Below are 19,417 nucleotides of genomic sequence, written 5' to 3' on the forward strand. Positions count from 1 at the left end.
TTTAAAAAGACTCACATGTTTTTATTTTACCTGTATTGGTGTTTTTGCTCATATGTTTGTGTATCATGTGCATGTAATTCTTCCAGAATAGGGTATCAGACCTCCTGGAATTGGATGGTTTTGAACTGCCAAGTGGGTGCTGAGAACTAAACCTGATGCTCTTAACCACTTAGCAATCACTTCAGCCCTTCATCATCTTTTAACCTCTTACTAAATTCAACATATTCTTATTTGCTTGTGTTTTGGTATTTTTATTTGATTTCATTCTATAGATTTTTAAAAGCTCTACAGATATATAATTTACCAGTGATAATATGAACACTCATTCTAGGGGTAGAGTTAGATGTGTTCTGGGAGCTGGATATAGTTGTGTAACTTCTACAATCAAGAACTATGGAAGTTGGAAAAATTCTATATATAGTCATGCAGTCCCTAGTTTTCTGATGCTGTGTTTTGAAAACTTGCAGCACACTCTCTCCCTAGTTGCCACAACTCCAAGCTTTAACCAACCTCCATTCAGCCAAAGTGGAAAGCTATAGTGATGGATAATTTACTTCTATTCCATAATACAAAGAATATGAAGTATCACAACCCCACAAAAAATGCACTTACATTTATTGATACCTACAGCTTTCTTTATTAAATTTGAATCATGAAATTATCTATATTCACTGACTGATGCTCCAACCACAGTCACATTGTAATTTCATTGCTGTGCTTGGTAGAGAAGAGCAGCAATATAATCTTACCTAAACCTAATTCTCAACTCATTACCTTCTCACTAGCATCATCAATATTACCTGGAAACTTCACAGAAATGGACATCCTTGGTCCTCACCTGGGCCTACAATGTAAAACCCCATGGACATAGTTTTTATAACTAACCTGCTCTCCTATGGATTCAGAGGCATACAGAAGTGAGAAGACCACTTAGTTAGGAAAAACCACATACTAACTTATAAAGACATCCCACTTCACTGGTATATTTAAGAAAAGCTAAGAATGCAGCTGAATGTTACCCAAACTACATAAATCAAACATATAGCATTGTTACCTACAGTCTCCCTGCTTGGAAACAGAACACCAGAATTTATTTCTCCTATGGAACTGTAACCTGATACCCATTGATCATCCTTGTCCTAAGCCTCATTCCCACCTCTTCTTTTCAGTCTTTGAAGGAATGGTTCAGAGTGTTTTCTTCACAAAGAAATGAGTATCATTTGAGATCAGCATAATGACCCTGTTTTAAATAGCATACAGTATACGCATATATCAAAGTAGCATATGATACCCCATTAATATGTACAATTACTATGTTTAATCAGAAAATAATTAAAAAAAAAACATTTAAAACAGGAGCTTTGTTCTATTTCCTGTTCCTTTCTTCTCTTCTGTTTCCTGTATCTATAGGGCCGGGTATACTCAGGCATCTCTCATATAGCAATATTAACCCTTTTAAATAGTGGCAGGCAGGGAGCAAACCTCCTAAAAAAGTGAGTCTCTGATGCTGAACTTGGGACATTTGTCTTGGGTCTCTGTATTTCCCAACCAGAAGACCAGCATCTGCACATCAGACTTGAGATGGGCCCTGGTCAAGAGCCATGACAACTTCTTTCCCTATAACTCTTTGAATGGCATCCACTTCTGTCTGCCTTTCCTCCTCCATTACTTCCTTTAATCTTTTATTATAAGATAGCTTCAAGGAAAGATTAAAAAATAGACGGATGGATTTGGATGGCTTACCTGATATCTAGATTTACTGTAATGAAACTCCTTTTCTATCTTTACTTTAAACAAAATGTAACTGTGGTATTTACTTATGATTATTCCCATAGTTACAGGGCAGATAGCTGCTTACATTTCTCTTCAGAATGACCAAATTCCACCATAAGTTATGAAGAACTCTCAACTATATTAATAAACCTGGGAATTGAAAAGTCTGTAAATCTTAACTTAAACATTTACTTAAGAATTCCTACTGTTTCTTGGTATATACATAAGCTAAATTTTGTCCCAGTAGCCAATTAACAATAAACAGTTATTAGCATAAGCAACTTAGGTATGAAATACAATATACATGATATAATTGGGAAACTACTTTTAAGGAAAATTATATTTCTTAATACCTTAGGTTCTTTGTAATGGAAAAATAATTGATTTAAAGATACCATCTTAACAGTAACCCCATTCATCCCCATGCAACAAAGCTTTAATTTAAAATTTCCTTTCGAGTTATTAACTGGGAATATAAAATCACTCATTTGATACATTTCAAAGCCTGTTCAAATTTCAACCCTCCCATTCCATCCCTCCCCCCAAAACAAAACAAAACAAACCTGCTGTGTTAAATCCTCCTAATACCAAGTAACACTGACTTGTTGAGACCAGTAAGTAGTACTGGCTAGCATGCTCATCCCTGCGAGATGGTAGCGATGTTTTTATGAAAATTATTTAATAATCACCTGACATGGGGTAAGCCAGCTGAATGTTAGGTTATGTATGAAGGGCAGACCTGTACAATTCACAGAGTAGGATTGGCCATCATGAAAACCACAGGATAAAAATAAAACAGTAAATACAGAGAGACACTGAAAAGTGTGCAATAAGAGTGGCATCTCTCCAGAGAAGGAGTGGATGGGGGCAGGTAGAAGGAAAGTGTGGAGAGGGAATGGGAGGAGATGAAGGAGGGGAAACTGGTCAGTATGTAAAATACATGAAAAAATAAAAATAAAAAAGGTGGCATCTCTCATGACACCAAATGAGGAAAAGTTTGGTTGCAACAAATATAAATGCATGCTGTAAAACTCAACATGCAACTAGTGAATCACAAGAGTTGGAACATGTATATATTATTAATGTCTAGAAATAACACCCATCAGTGGGAAATCTTAAATCCCTCCTTCTCTAGTAAGCAGGATGGTGTTTCTGGAATAAATGCCTGGAAATCAATGCTTTGGGGAAAACAATGCTTTTTCATACCTGTCATGAAATTCTATGTATTAGCTGGATGACTCTCGAAACACTGAACTGTTCTAGGAGCATCCTTGAAAATTGCAATGAGCCCAGAAGCCACAGGTGATGCATAATCCAGTGAGTGTGGCTCTGTTCCAACAGATTTTATTGACACTAAAACACACTTTTAGGGCTAGGGAAATGGCTTAGCAGGTAAAGTGTTTGCTGCCAAGCCTGATGACCTGAGTTTGACCCTCAGGACCTGCATGGTGGAAGGAGATTAGTTGCCCTCTGATTGCATGTGTGCTCTCTTCACATTCATGTGCTCATGCACCCACACTAAATGTGATTAAACCACGTGTTTACATTAACTTCATGTATCACAGAATATTGTGCTTCTTTTTTTATAGCAAATAAGCAAAGAACAGCAACAACAACAATAACAATAATGAAATCAAGAGAGGGAAAAAAGAGAGAACAAAATATTGGAAGTCAGGTGTAGTGATGTACACTGAAATTCTTGCACTCCAAAATCTGAATAAAAGCCTGAGCTATGTAGAGAGACACTGTCTCATAAAAACAACAGTATAAGCATTTCAAATGTAAAACACACAGGGATGAGTGGAACAGTTATTAGAGAGCATTGATTTCTCTTCCAAGTAATCAGTTTTAGTCCTCAGCACTACCATGATGACTCACAATCATCTGTAACTCTAGGTCCAGGAGATCCAAAGTCTTCTTGTGGTCTTTCAGGCATCAGGTACATGAATATGGACAAAACACTCATAAAAATAAAGAAACTTTCTTTAAAAATTGTGTAACTCATTCTTAGCTGTCAGGCCATCCAAATGCAGGTGTTGGGCCGAGTTTGGCCTGGGGACTAAGGACTGTCAACATCTAGGACACGTACCATATTTAACCAATTTCCAAATGAGGGACACTTTGGTTGATTCTAACCTTGGCTTTTACAAACAAGAGCACTTCAGTAAATAACCCATGCACTGCACATTTATCACCTATAAAACTATCAGAGTCAAAATACCTCAACAGAAAACACTTGGCCCTGGGGCAGGGTTTGATTTTTATATTTATCATAGATATCTCAATGCATTGTGAAATTGGGGTTGTATTGGGTTAGACTTTCAGAGAGGATGTGAGTGAGCCTGTCTGTTAGGATGCCATCAGCAGCTTCTAACTAGCTTGTAGATTTTACCCTAATAGCTGAAAAAAATGGTACAAGAATAGAGTACCAAATAATGTTATTTACCTCTTGAATGGAGTTTGTGGGCTATCTTTTCATTGATTCAGAGACATTCTCTGCTGTAAAACATTGGTTCCTAGCTTTTTTCCTCACTACTTTGTACTAGGTAGCGCTTCTTTTATCAATTTCTATAGGTCTTCAGACATGAGCAGTCACAGATGCAGGCTAACAATTTAAAGGAGCAGAAAACAGAATTTGAGAGTTTTGATTTCTGGTATAACACTGAGAAGGACATAAGCATTGGACAGATATGTAATAATCTTTTGTGTATACACATCTATATACACACAATAGCACGTGAGAAAGTGGTATTCAGAAGAAGACATCAGGTGTCTTCAATTGTTCTCTGTCTTCCTGTCTTGAGACAAGGTTCCTACTGATCCTGATGCTCAGAGCTCACCACTTTGGTTAGTCTCACCAGTGAATTCCCAGCATCCATCTGTCTCTTACCCCCACACTTAGTTGTGCCTTACTCTTTTTTTCTTTACATGGGTGCTGTGGATCCTTTGTCAAGTCCTAGTACTCATGGAGCCATCAATCCAGCCCACTGAGCTATGCCCCAGCCCTTCTGTAGTCAGTATCCAAACTTAAATAACAGCCCTTTTCTACTTAATTATTTCCATTTTGACTTTGTGATGACTTGTTTTTTAAAAGATTTATTTTTTATTATTTTTAACTATGTGTAAATGTGTGTAGATATATTCATGAGTGAGTACAGGTACCCAGGGAGGTGAGAAGAGTCAGATCTTCCTAGAACTGGAGTTATAGGCTTTTGTGAACTGCCTTGTGTGAGTGATGGGGACTAAAGTAAAGTCCTTGGGAAGAGCATGTGGTGCTCTGACCCACTGTGCATCTTTCTAGCTCATGCTGATTCTTGATATTCAATGCTTTCCTTTTGAGGGGTTTAGTAAACTTTCCTTATTCTGAGGTTATAAATATAGTTTTTTCTGATTTCTTGCAGAAATTAATTAATTTTTTTATACATAAATCTTTAATGGGTTTAGGAGTTTTCTTGGTATTGGGTATAAATGAGAGATGTAATTTCTTTCCCCCAACAGCACCCAGTTTTATCAGCTTTATTGCACAGCCCATCTGTCCTCTTGTTACTTTCCTACCCCCAGGATGAAAAGTCTCTTTTGCTTGCTGTTAGTATATATGAAAGCTTCTGATAATGATATATTATAATCTAGTCACTAACTGTAGTTTTGGTAACACTTTATTACTAATAATTTTTCTAAGTATGTGGTCATATTATCTGAGCCACCTATAAAAGGGTTATTATTTTCCTACCCTCATGTATAAAGGTACTAAAAACTATCATATATACGTGCCATATATACACATCATATATATATATATATATATATATATATATATATATATATATATATAATATATGTATGTATGTATATATGATATTTCTGTACTGGGATGCCAGGCAAGTATTCTACTAATAAACTACATCCTTACTCGTGTTTTTTTTTTTAAATAACAGTCTAATTTCAAAATAGTTCGCATCTCATAAAAATCACTTTCCTTTAACATTTATCAAGAGTAATATCTCTTGTTCAGTAAATGTTAAATAATAGTGATGTCAAAGGCTCCCTAATATTATAGCTATTGATAGTCAGAAATTCATCTAATCTTGTTCTATTGTTTTATGTTTGCTTCCAGGGGCAGGTTAATGCTATCATGTCTAGAAGGTATTTATCCCTCTCTTCATTATTCATTTATTATCCATCTTAAGAATGATTTTGACTCCTAGCTGCAACTAGTGATGTATGGATCCCTTTTTCCTGCTCTATTTTGTCTTTTCTTCTTCAGAACTTCCCACTCTTTCCTTCCTGAGAAACCACGTGTCTCTCTCCACCCCTTATGACTTCTGCGATGATCATAGCCACTCCTTGCACCCTCTGGGCACTTTGACTCAGCACATCGTATCTGTCACAGTCGCTTTCTGACAAAGGGTTATCAGCTTTTTTTCCCTCCCTCATCTTCTAGCACCAGTGTGATATCCAGAAGTAAGAGGAAGAAATTGCTGTCTCACACCATCACTCTCAAACAAACAAAGAAAAAAAAAATCCTTCCTAAAGTGTAAGCACTAAAATGAGAAGGTACACAAACTGTTGTCAAGGAGCCACTGAATACTGCCCAGGCACCTTCCCTTCATTATCTAGGAAAGACAGCTATTCTCAGTCACATCACTTCCCATACTCTGTTAATAATGAAACATAGTATCTGTTCTGTCCTCTAGGCCAGGTATTGTAGCACATGCTTCATAAGCATTATCTCAGGTCCAACACAGCACCTGAGGCCTAACCATCCTGTGTGCCATTGCTCCAGGGAGAGACCCTCCACTCCTGCTGAGAATCCACCCCCATCCCTGAGGACCAGGAATCGGAGTGCTTCCCCCAGGTAGCAACACCCATTTCTGCTGTTATCCCACTTCTTCTACCAAAGGACATTGTGAGCCCTCCACAGACTTCTGAGAACTAGCAATGAGAGTCTCTAACTCTGTAGAGGTTTGCTCCTGAGAGCATGCACTGCATCTGGATCCACCACTTGTAATACTCCACTTGCAAATCAACACCAGTTTACCCCCAAACTGAACCCCAAGCACCTTTCAGCAGGTCCATAACCTGACAAGTTGGAGTAATACCAGAGATCCAAACACACACTAGACAAAAGTGAGCCCAGATAGCCATAACAAGAAATGCCACCCACAAGGAATTTATTTCTAAAAGTATCCACATTCTGGAGAGCAAGGGTTTGTGACTTCAACATATAAAATTCAGGGACCTCAGTCAACTCAAAATACAGAGTAATCCTGACTCATCCACCACACTTTCATTTTCTGAGTTTTCAATTATTCTCAGTCAACTGCGCTCTGAGAATTTGTAAAGAAAACAAAAAATCAAGAAATGTATGGTGTAAATTGCATGCAGTTCTGTGTAGCACAGTAAAATCTTGTAATGCGAACAGCCCAGGATATGAAGGATGTGAGCCATTCATTGTCTCAGGGTATCCATGCTGTATATACTACCCATCCATTAGTTGCTTATTAGCCATCATGGTTTTCTGACCACTACCACAGTATCACAGTACTTGTGTCCAATTAACTCTTATTTTGCCTAAAAATGGCCCCAAGAGTAGTGATGCAGCATCTCAGTTATGCACAAGAGAGGCACCATCTTATATCCATACAGCAGGACAAGGCTGAGGTGATTATAGTGCAATAAACACACCCATACCCATAAGAGAGAGGGGGGGGGGGAGAGAGGGAGAGGGAGAGAGACAGCAAGCAGGCACATTCACAAAATATTGATTACAGAATATTTTACAGTTCTATTATTGTTAGTAATCTAGTGTTATTTCTGATTTATAAGTTCAGCTGTTATAAGTATGTACATACAGTAGAGAAAGCAGTATTCATAGAATTAGGTGTATACCTGATTTCAGGTGTCCACTGTAAGCCTTGGATAAGGGTACAGTGATACTATTCAAACACTATACAATATTATTCCCTCTCATACCTCTTTTTTTTCCAAGACAGTGTTTCTCTGTGTTGCTTTTGGAATCTGTCCTAAAACTCACTTTGTAGACCAGACTAACCTCGAACTCATAGAGATTCACCTGCCTCTGTCTCCTGAGTGCTGGCATTAAAGGTGTGCATCACCACCACCTGCCCTTCCACCCCGCTCCCATGACTCTTAATGTGTCCTATGCTAGCAACTGGAGCTATGCATTGCCCTAACAGCTTTCTCATATGTTGTCTTCAACTAATCTTAGGAAAACACTGCTAATAATCCTGTTATTATTTCTCTTTTATGAGTAAAGAAACTGAGTCTAAAATTAGCAATTCAGCTTGGTCTGTAGAAAGTCTTGATGATAACTCACAACCTGAGTTTGGTTCCCTGGATTCACATATTATAAGGAGAAAACTGACTCCCAACCTACAAACACACTAAATTAATTAATTAAAAAATTTCACCATGACTAGAAACAACATAAGAAAGAGTTTATTTTGACTGACAGTTCCAGAGGATAGAGTCCATAATAGCAGAGAAGGCATGGAAGCAGGCAGCCAGAGAAGCTAGTGGGCTGAACACATTTTGTTGGCATGCAGGAAGTAGAGAAAGCAAATAGGAAGTAGAACAATGCAATAAATGCTTAAAGCCTTCCCCCAGTGAAGTATTTCCTTCAGCAAGGATGCACTTCCTAAAGGTTCAATAACCTCTCCAAACAGTACTACTGACAGGGGACCAAAAGTTCAAATATCGCAAGACTATAGGGAATATTTCTTATTTGAATCACCACCAGAACCCACCCTGAATATAGGCAGCACCAGCTCATGACATGTGGGCCTAGAGTTAATAAAAAGGAGAAAGCCAGTTGATCACCAGCCTCATCTCTCTCTGCTTCCTGCCTGTGGACAGTGTCACTAGCTGCCACCATGATTTGCTTGCCATAGTGGACTGTCATCAAACTGTGGGGCCAACTAAACCTTTATTTCCCAGGTCTCTCATGACAGCAACAGGACAAGAAACGAATACATCATGTAAAGAACAATACGATGATACAGCAAGTGTGTTGTAAAGAAGCCAGTTGTACAAAATCAAGATGGAAAGGAAGGTGATGAGCAGACAGCAGAGGGCTGGCACCACACTGTTAAGAGGGTCCCTTTTGTCCTTGGTATATTGAAAAGCCATTGCACGTAACAGGACCAGCTTACATGAAAACGAAACAAAACTAAAAGACATAACATGCTCATGATGCTGTTCTATAACTGCACTTGAGCCAGCATTTTGAGAACAGAAGGGAAAGGTGCAAACTTAAAGTGGGGTAGAAGACCCCTCACAGAGAACACTTGGCATGATGAATGAAAGGTGAGTAGAGTATCCCTAATGATACATTTACCTCTTCACAGTTCTAAGGGCTGCAATGCTCTTGAATAAATACATATTAAAGCAGCTTACTTGAGCTGTAGACTAAGAAATTTCATTTGGTACATACATTAAAAAAATAAACTCAGTACTGGTAAAAATATGGAAGCTCTATCTCACACAGAATGCTGAGGATGTTAAACAAATAATTCTATTTTAACCAAGCTGGGCTCAGAGCCCAGAAAACAGATACATTCAAACGAATATGGGATCCTGAGGGGGCAAATGACAGCAAGATAGATCTGGAAGTACAACAGAAGCCAGGAAAGGGACATGTAGGGTGGGTGAAAGGACCTAGCCCTGACTTTGTGACCTGGCACACGCTTTGTTAGAAGTACCCTATGGTTCAAGTTCCTCTTGGGGAGTAAATCCACTGTGCTTAACAAGGAAGTATCTCTGGCTCAGTTGCAGTGGGAGCAACAGGGCTTATTCTAGTGATAACCAACTAATTTGTCAATAGTAACTATCTTTGTTTCTTTTCTGTGCTGTGATAAGACACAATTAGTGAAAAGCAAATTAGAAAAGCAAGGGTTTAATTGGCTTCTGCTTCCATTTCACAATCCAGCATTGAGGAAAGTCAGGGCAGGGACTGAATCCAGAACCAAGACAGACACCATGGAGGATCCAGTCTGCTTACTGACTCATTCATTAACTTGCTTAGCGACCTTTCTTATACAGCCCAGGACCACTTTGAAAGGGTTCTGTCTATAGTGGGCTGGGCCCTCTTACATCTATTAGCAATCAAGACAATGCTCCACAGAGATGCCCATAGGACAACAGGATTTGGGCAGTCCCTCAGCTAAGGCTCCCTGGGATGACTCCAGGTTGTGTCAAGTTGACAGCTAAAGCTAACGAGGATGGAAAGTGATACTGCAAATTGTATAAAGGCAAATGGGACTGGAGTGTTTGTTGTCCTAGAGTCAAATAGAAAGTAGACAATAGTCATATCTCTTCTCACTATTTATGCTCCAGGTTCTTGGACTTCACAAGTCAAGAGCTGAAGAAATCAAACCCTTGGCATGCATGTATCTGGCAAGCTTTTCTTTCCCTTTGTCTTTTTCTGTTCTGAAATTCTCCAGTAGACAATAAAGGCAAATCCTATTGCTTTTCTCTCCTCTCTGACTTTAGCCAATCTCCTAGGAGGGACTGAGATCCAACCCCATGGTTTAGGGGCTGTGACATAGTATAGAAGCCTTGCTCCTTCTGATGCAACTTAGAAAGAGAGAAAAACCACAGCTGATGTTCCCCAGACCCCATGCAGTTTGAGGATATCAACTCCAATTACAAACTCTTGACTGGCTGGCAATCCCTTAGTGACCCTCTCTTTTGGGGACTCTGTGATGACAATTGCTGGCCAGTCAAAGGCATATAGGCATCTCTGCATTTGCCAGTTAAATGACAACCAACCACCTTCCCAGTTCTAAATCCAGCACCTTTGGCAATATCATCACCAATAAATGTCATGTTTCTAACAGCATTTTCCCTGTAGAAATCAAACTTTTCTTATTCCGTAGACTCTTCACACTTGGCAGAACTCCTACAAATAGTCAAATCTTTTTCGTGACATTCAGATGAAGATCTAAGTCACTTAAACAGCTAGAAAAAGAACAAGCTATGGCTGATGAGTCACTATGGAAACCAAATCCCCACAGGTGTCCACTTCCACTCTCCATTGGGTTGGGAACTCAAAGGCCTTGTCTGCATTTCAGCACCAAAAAGAGAGAGACCAGGACACAATCAGCTGTCAGTCATCTTCAAGACACATGCATGTACACAAAGGTACACATTATGTATTTTACCAATACCCCACAATGAAGAATCCATTCAATGAAAGCTTCCTTTATGTATGCCACAACACTCTCCTATTTCATGGATAACCTGATTATTTACTTAATGACAGTCAAGAAGTGTTATAAGAAATAAAATCAAAATTAGGAAACATTTCCATTTCTATACTGTCTTTCCCCAAGCAACACACACACACACACACACACACACACACACACACACACACACACACTATACAAATGCATTTTTTAAAAATATTCAAAAGACAACTATCAAGACAACTTATTACAATATCAGCACCCACTTAAGTTCCAAACACTCGAGGAGCTTCATCTCCTCAGCAGCAGAACTGCCCCTCATGTTCACTATGGCAAACATTCTGACATCAAGGTCATCTGCTTTTCTTCCCTATTAACATTCTTTCAGCATTCATGAGATGTGAGTTCTGGTCTTGACATTGTATCTTATACTTTATGTTATCTGAGGCAGACAAGGTTACCTGCCTGGGCTTCAGTAACCTTATTTACTCCTGTGCTTAGATCTATTTGTGAGTCTTTTATGTAATATTTAGTCTCTCCACTCAGGAAACCTATGACAATCTGTATGTTTGATTTTATATGTTGTGGATATAGAAAAGAATCCTAACTTTGGTATATTAATAATTTCTAAGACACAAGAATTTTTTTATAATTTATTCCTACTTTTAAGATTCTACAAATTATACCATGAAAGGGCATCTCAGATATCCATAGAATATAACACATTGTTTCTTCCGTGTTCAGCTCATTCATATTCAAAGAATTTGGGATATTTTATAACAACTATACACTGGTCACATATCATCAAAAAAAGAAAGAAAGAAAGAAAGAAAGAAAGAAAGAAAGAAAGGAAGGAAGGAAGGAAGGAAGGAAGGAAGGAAGGAAGAAAGAAAGAAAGAAAGAAAGAAAGAAAGAAAGAAAGAAAGAAAGAAAAAGAAAAGAAAACCAAGCAAATAAAAACCAAACCACATTCACTTTTCCTGTGACCTCTCTTTACAGCTGCTACCTCCAGGGTTGACACCTGATTTTCTAATCCCTGAGTCCTCAGACAACCACACTCAATCACCTTTTGGACTTCCTCCACTGCCTGCTATCAAAAGCAAACTAGAGAAAGCAAGGAGTGTTAAACTGGAAAATACCAGGAGTTGGGCAGGCATAGACTGCCAAGGTCAGGGACAAATGAGTATCATACAAACAAGGGTAAATGTCAAGGTCACACAGCAGGGATTAGACAGCAAGTATGGATTTAGAATTTCAGTGGATTGGCATATATGGCAGAGATTACAAACATCTTAGGGTGATACATGACTGCATACATTTTTTTTAAACTGTTTATATCACTCTGGTAGATAGTCATAAAGTTTGGGAGGAAGAAAGTTGAGTTAATTCAAAATGAATGTTCACTTACAATGCTTTGATCTTTTTAGATCTACCCTGCTGCTACACAATAACAGATAGCCACAATAAGTATGGCTTTGTGATTTCTACTGTGTCTGCCAATGTTATCACACTGGTTTCTATTTTGATGGTATTTAACTGAAATATTCATGATCATTTTGCTTCATCTTTATGGCAAGGTTGAGGCTCTGACCATTATCTTCAGTTTACCAGATGCCTGAGCTCTAAAAAGGCACGTGATGCTCAAGGACATTAGTCCACACCTTAAACAGACAGGTAGGAAAGCAATTCCAACCCCTCAAGTTTGCTTAAAGCATGGTTCTGATACCTACAGCAGTTTCCTAAGGTCACTGTCACACATTACCATTAAATAACAAAATTTATTCTTATATAGTTTCAGCAATTAAGTAAGATCCCCAAAATAGGCAAGGTGATGGTAATGCAGCACTCAGGAGGCAGAGAGAGGCAGATCTCTGTGAGTTTGAGGTCAGTCTTGTCTACAGAGAGATTTCCAGGACAGCCATGGCTCCACAGAGAACCCATGTCTCAAAAGAACAAAAACTAAACAAAACAATCAATCCCCCCAAACAGGATACTGTCAGGGCCATGTTTCTGCCATTGAGAGCTCTAGAGAAGCACCTATCCTTGCCTCTTCCCAGCTCCTGGCTGCTCCCAGTATCTCTGGTCTCATCTAACCCGTAGCACCATCACTCAGATCTTTGTTACCTTAGTTTCCTTCTATTTTTCACATAGGAGTTCCTGGTGTGTCCTTTTCTCAGGAAGACATAAGCCACTGGATTTAGGCCCTATGGTAATCCAGTATAATGTCATCTTATATAAATTAATTACATCAGCAAAAGTCCCTTTTTGCAATTGAGATTATATTCTGAGGCCTTGGACAGACATAACTTTTGAGTAAGACACTCTCCTATCCATTCTCATACATTGTAGATAGCTACATATATTGTATTTATGTGTTCATAATTATAATGGACCAGTAATAATCATAATGATTAACAAAGGGTTATCCATAATCTGTATGTATCATTCTAAATTGTATTAATAACAAATGAGAAACAGGACAAATAATTTTTCAGCCCTCAAGATTCCCTACAGTATTTGTGCTATAAAGATCAACTTTTACCAGAAAATAGCTTTGCAGGGTGATGAAGATACAGTGTGATTTACCCTTCAACTTTAAAGTCCCAAGAAAAGTTTCAAGGCGAAGATTAAAAGGTTAGTGCAGAATTTGATTTACTCCAAGAAAGATTTCCATCTTTAATAAAAAAATAATAATAAAGGCACACATGTGTCTAGAAAGGAAAAGGCAACAGATAGGTCTGGTCAGTTTTAGTTTTTGGTTCAGATCAAAACTAGATAACTCCAAAAAATTTAAGAGTTGCCTACTTCTAGCCCAGCAGCACTAAACCTGCAGCAAAATAACTGTGCTTATTTGGACATGGGAGGAGAGCAACCTGCTTCTGAAGAGAGATGAAGAAAAGAGAATTCATTTCTGCAGCATGTTATTAAATAAAAAAAAAAAAAAAGCCACTGCTTTCCCTACCTCGTCCTGATGCCCTCATGTCTCTCAAAGTGCACCTTTGTTCCTAAGCAATCATACATCTTCCCACTGACAGTCAGGAGACTTGAGGTATTGTTCAATAGGTGAGCAGAATCATGACCCTTAGCCTATGTCCTCCTGTTCCTTCATAGCCAGTAGAGACAGTAATGACCTCGTGTGACAAGAGCTTCTGGTTTAGCTGGAACTACTTTTGCTGTAAAATGCTGAGCAATGACCTGGCACCACAAACTCCTGTTACAAGTTGCCCATCATCTATAGGCTCATTTTGCAGACGATGAAATGAAGCCTCCAGTAAGGAATTCATCTAGAAAGCAAAAGCACTCCAAAGAGGCTTTTAAAGCAGTCTGACATACATAATCAATATTCATGAATATTTTAGTAAAATTAATGCACAACAAAAATAATTCCATGTTTTAACCTTAAATTTTAATGAAAGCAATGGACAGCTGTGGAAAAAAATACACTGAGAATTTCCTTTATTCAAGACTTATGTGGGGATGGGGGATGGCTAGGGGGATGGCTAGAGGTTAAGAGTAGTTGCTGCTCTTCCAGAAGACCTAGGCTCAGTTTCCCAGCATCCACATCAGGAGCTTCATACCTGCCTGAAACTCTAGTTCCACTGGATTGGATGCTCTCCTCTGGCCTTCTGGTCACTGCATACATGTTGTGCATATACATACACTCAGGCACACATACTTACATACAAATAAATTAATATATCTTAAAAAAACATACATGAGTATTTTGAGGGAAATATATAGCAATGCCAGAAAAAGTAGAGGTCCTGAAGGAGTCAAAGGTGATCCATAGAAGTTCCATGTCAATCAGATATTTGTGGTCAGATGTCCATCTTTATGCATATCAGAATGCTCATAGAGTTACCATGTATGCTTGTCGAATAACTAGAAATGCTGTCACCAGAACTGAAAGAAAAAGCCAGTGAAATTGATGCTATTATTTATCCATCCTTCACAAACATGGGTCTTAGAAAATTAGAGTCCAGCATGTGTCCATATGGGTGTATACACCCACACATGCACAAAACTATATTCTATATAAGCCTATTGTGGAAGGATGAAGAGTGGGGAACTAAATAAGGACTGGCCATGAAGCAGATGTGAGACAGGGATGCATAGCTACATTGTTGAACAGGATGTGGATAGGAAAATATATAGTGATCCAGAAAAGCTGATATTTATTGTTAACCCCAAGGTTACAAGATGGTGTCATGGAATCCATTTAATAAACTTAGTGGTATACTCCTAGGTGCTCAAAGTGGAAGGCAGAGGGTTGTGGAGATGAATTCCATAGCAAAGTTTTTTCCTTGCATACATGAAGATATGAGTTTGATAACCAAAACCAATGTTAAAAAAAAATAAAAATAAAAACTGGGGCTAGAGATATGGAGCAGTGGTTAAGAACACTTGTTGTTCTTGCAAAGGACCTAGGGTTGAGTCCCAGCACCCACAAGTGGCTCACAACCTTCCCAGACTCCAGTTCCAGTGTATATAACAACCTTACCCTTTTTAACCCCTGCAAGAACCAGGCATGCATATGGTACACAGACATATATGCAGGCAAAACACTCATGCACACAGACAAGATAAATTTTTTAAACAAAACCAAAACCAATCAGTTGTGGTGGTATATATTTGTAATCCTAGCCAAGGAGAGGCAGAGAAAGGCAGGTTCCTTAGGGCTAGCTAACCTAGCTCACTTGGTAAATTCCAGGTCAGAGAGAGACCCAATCCAAAACAAAACAAAAATTACACAAAGAAAAACCAAGGGAGATGATGATGAGAAAGGATAGCTAAAGTTGTCCTCTAGCCTCCACAGAAGCACCACATATATACATGTAAAAGGAGATGTGTACACACACACACACACACACACACACACACACACACACACACACACTCACACAAATACACATGCAGAAGACCAAGCATAATACTCAAGAAGATTCTCCTGCATTCTTAGGTAGAGGTGTAAGCATTCTTTAAACCTGCCTGATTGCTTGGCCATCTAAGAAAGGATGCTTCAAATAGTCTAAGTCTGTCCCATACAAAGCTTCTGTCCTTTTTGAAGGACGTTCACTCCCAGGATTCCTCATTTGATCACTATGTTTTCAATAATGTTTGACATTTAAAATTCTGTCAGGGTTAGGGATTCAGCTCAGTGGTAGAGTGCTTGCCTAGCAAGTGTAAGGCCCTGGGTTCGGTCCTCAGCTCTGGTTAAAAAAAAAAAAAAAATTCTGTCTGCATTTAGGTTGGAAATGGGAGGCACAGTTGGTTTTTATTTTACTTTTAAGATCAAGAAATAATTACCAATTTACCCTAAACTGCACAAGATGTAAGTATAAGATAGATTGTGAATAAAACAGAGAAACTGCCTCCAGGAAGTCACCCTCTTTGACAGTGGTGAACTGTCAGGATGTGTGAAGCAACTGGATCTTCTAATTCATAGTTTTGCTTCTAATATATTCTTCTAATCTAAGTAGATACACTGCCCTCAAAACTGACAGAAAAAACAATTATCTATGGAACAAGCAGGCTAGGGAGTAAGATGTTGTTTCCTGGTGGTGTTTCACACAAGGCCTAGGTATTTTCTAAGAGTTGATAAAGATATTATACTAAATGTAACTGAGCTATTTCCCAAATTGTGCTACAATCAATGACACCCAGGTTAGGAAACAAAGCAAAAAGTATCATGTAAATGTGTTTGTTTAGGTTTTTATTAACAAAACTATAAACTCAGCTATTGATGCAGTGGTAAACAGAAATGGTCGCTGACATCCCAGTTTCTTGTTTTGTTTCGAGGCAGTGACTTATGTAGCCTAGGTAGCCTTGAAATAGCCATGTTGAACTCCTCATCCTCCTGCCTCTGCCTCCTGAGTGCTGAAATGATTGATCATATGCCACACTTGTTTTTAAAAAATATTCCTTAATATCCATTTACCTCTTATCATTTGCTAGACTAATCTTAGTTAGCTAGGTTTTCTTTGATAAATATACAAGCTTTATTCACATCATATGCTTTTGTATTTAAAGCTAGTGGGGGATAGAACTCAGAGATCTGGGGATTGAACCTAGGGGCTTTGTGCTTGCTAACCAAGCAGTTTACCACTGAACTACATATCCAGCCCCTACTTTATTGTTTGGGGTTGTAGTTTTTCTTATACAGTCTCAATACATAGCCCTGGCTGGCCTGGATATTGCTATATAGCCCAGATTAACCTTGATTTTACTACAGGGCTACAAGGATGCTCCTATTCCTGGGATATCACATGTTCTGAGAATATAAGACACAAACTACAACTCCCATCTTTAGCACCATAACTAGGGCAGGAGGAGATATCAAAATGTGAAGTGTCTACCCTTTCAAAGATGACACTGATCATACTTAAGAAAACATATAACCATGGACACATACTATTTTTATAATGGAAAGGGAAATGAATTAGATATGCTGGCTAGTAAAAGTCACCGCATGGGAAAACTGTTGTTTGGAAGCACCTAGAAGATGTAATTACAGAATTATTTACAGAGCACCATGTGACACTTGGTTCTGACTTCATGTCATAACAGCATGATTGAAGGCTTCAGAGTCAGAGTCAAATTTAGATCTCCCACTTAGAGACTGTGGCAATCACAGTCTTCTGTCACAGAATCATAGCTTCTTTGAAATTCACTGAGCTCCAAAATGGTAATGAAGAATACAATAGAAGTTTTACTTTGCTCATAAAGGTTTGCATGTTTTCCCTTGGTCAGTCATTTAGATATATGGCATTTGATGCAAGATGACTTTACATTTTTCTGGCATGATCTGTGTATATGAGCTCAAGTGTACATGCATGGACAGGTATGTATAAATGGACATGTATAAGTGCATGTATGTGTGGGCACATGCATACACACATACACACAGGCGATGTCATTCCTCAGGTGCCATCCACTTGACTGTTGAGATAAGCTATCTCTTTGGCTTGGAGGTCATAGATTCAACTAGGCTGGGAGGCCAGCAAACTACAGGGAAAGACTCCCACTCCTCACCCAAGCCTCATCTCAGCTTACCCAGTGCTCTCATTACAGTCCCACTTCATCATTTTTAGCCCTTTACAAAGTCTCACTATATGGAACTAGGGTTCTTCTACCTGCAGAGCAAGCACTTTACCCACTGAGCTCCAACCCTTTAATAAGCTTACAAGAAATGCAGATCGACAACTAAGTCAAAATGGGAAGGAAAAGGAACAGCGGCATTAAAATCCCACTTCTGCCATACCAGCTTTATCCTGATGACAAAACAGAATTGTTTCCCCTGCATCTTTCTGGGTTATTATAGTTTTACAGTGAGTCTTGAAGTCAGGGGATGTTAGTCCTGCAGCTTCTGATTTCCACCCTCATTCTCATGATGGTTATTCTTTGGGTTTTGCTGTTTCATATAAACTTAAAATTTAAAGCCTGTTTCTTAATATTTCCAAAACAACTTGCTAGATTATAAGTGAGATTACATTGGTTCTATTAAACAATTTAGAAGATCTGACTTCTTAATAATATTAACTCTTCCTATTCATTCTCTCTCTCTCTCTCTCTCTCTCTCTCTCTCTCTCTCTCTCACTCACACACACACACACACACACACACACACACACACACACACACAGAGACAGAGACAGAGACAGAGACAGAGACAGAGAGATTGGATTTAGAATGACCTAAGAGAAAAATTATAAATGTCTTGCTGTGCCTGAGGGTATTTCCAAAGTGCATCATTACAGTGATAGTTTGAAAAACCAGAATATGGAAGAACTATGGACAGAAGAGGCTCAACTCAAGTTTTCAGAGGTGAACAAGACTTCATTGGGACCTAGATAAAAGTTCATTCATATTACATCCTGGCAAATGATCTGGCTACACTCTGCTATGTCTGGAAAATTTTAGTGAGGCTCAATTTGAAAGTAATGGGCAAAGTTGGCTGGCAGAGGAAATTTCCAGAAATCTAACATCCAGAATGTGTTGGTTCATTGCTCTTATCCAGGTCTAGTGTAAGAGAGGGGTGCAGCTGGAGCAAAAACAAATACAACAGAGCTTGGCGAGGAAAGGAGTGAGTGAGTTTAAAGTTGCAGACAAAGCTGGGTGCAGACAACACAACTGTAACTGTTAAAGAGATAAATACAACTGACCAGAAGAAACCTAGCACTCTGTACTTGAAACAAGCCAGATTGCCTGAGGCACCACACTGCCCACTGAAAGCTTTCACTGTTCAAATGAAAAATGCATTGAAAGAGTATCTAGAACTGAAAAACGTCTGATAAAGGGATTCTCTGTCCAAAAACAAGTGATAGAGGACCATTTTCTCAAGATTCAACTGCCCAAGAGCACAGAGACCAATACAACTGTGACAGAAAATGGCTATCCTACATCTTGAGCTGATAGCAAAATCTAGCAGTGTTTGT

Source organism: Onychomys torridus, chromosome 3, assembly GCF_903995425.1.
Source record: "Onychomys torridus chromosome 3, mOncTor1.1, whole genome shotgun sequence".
Classification (NCBI taxonomy): domain Eukaryota; kingdom Metazoa; phylum Chordata; class Mammalia; order Rodentia; family Cricetidae; genus Onychomys; species Onychomys torridus.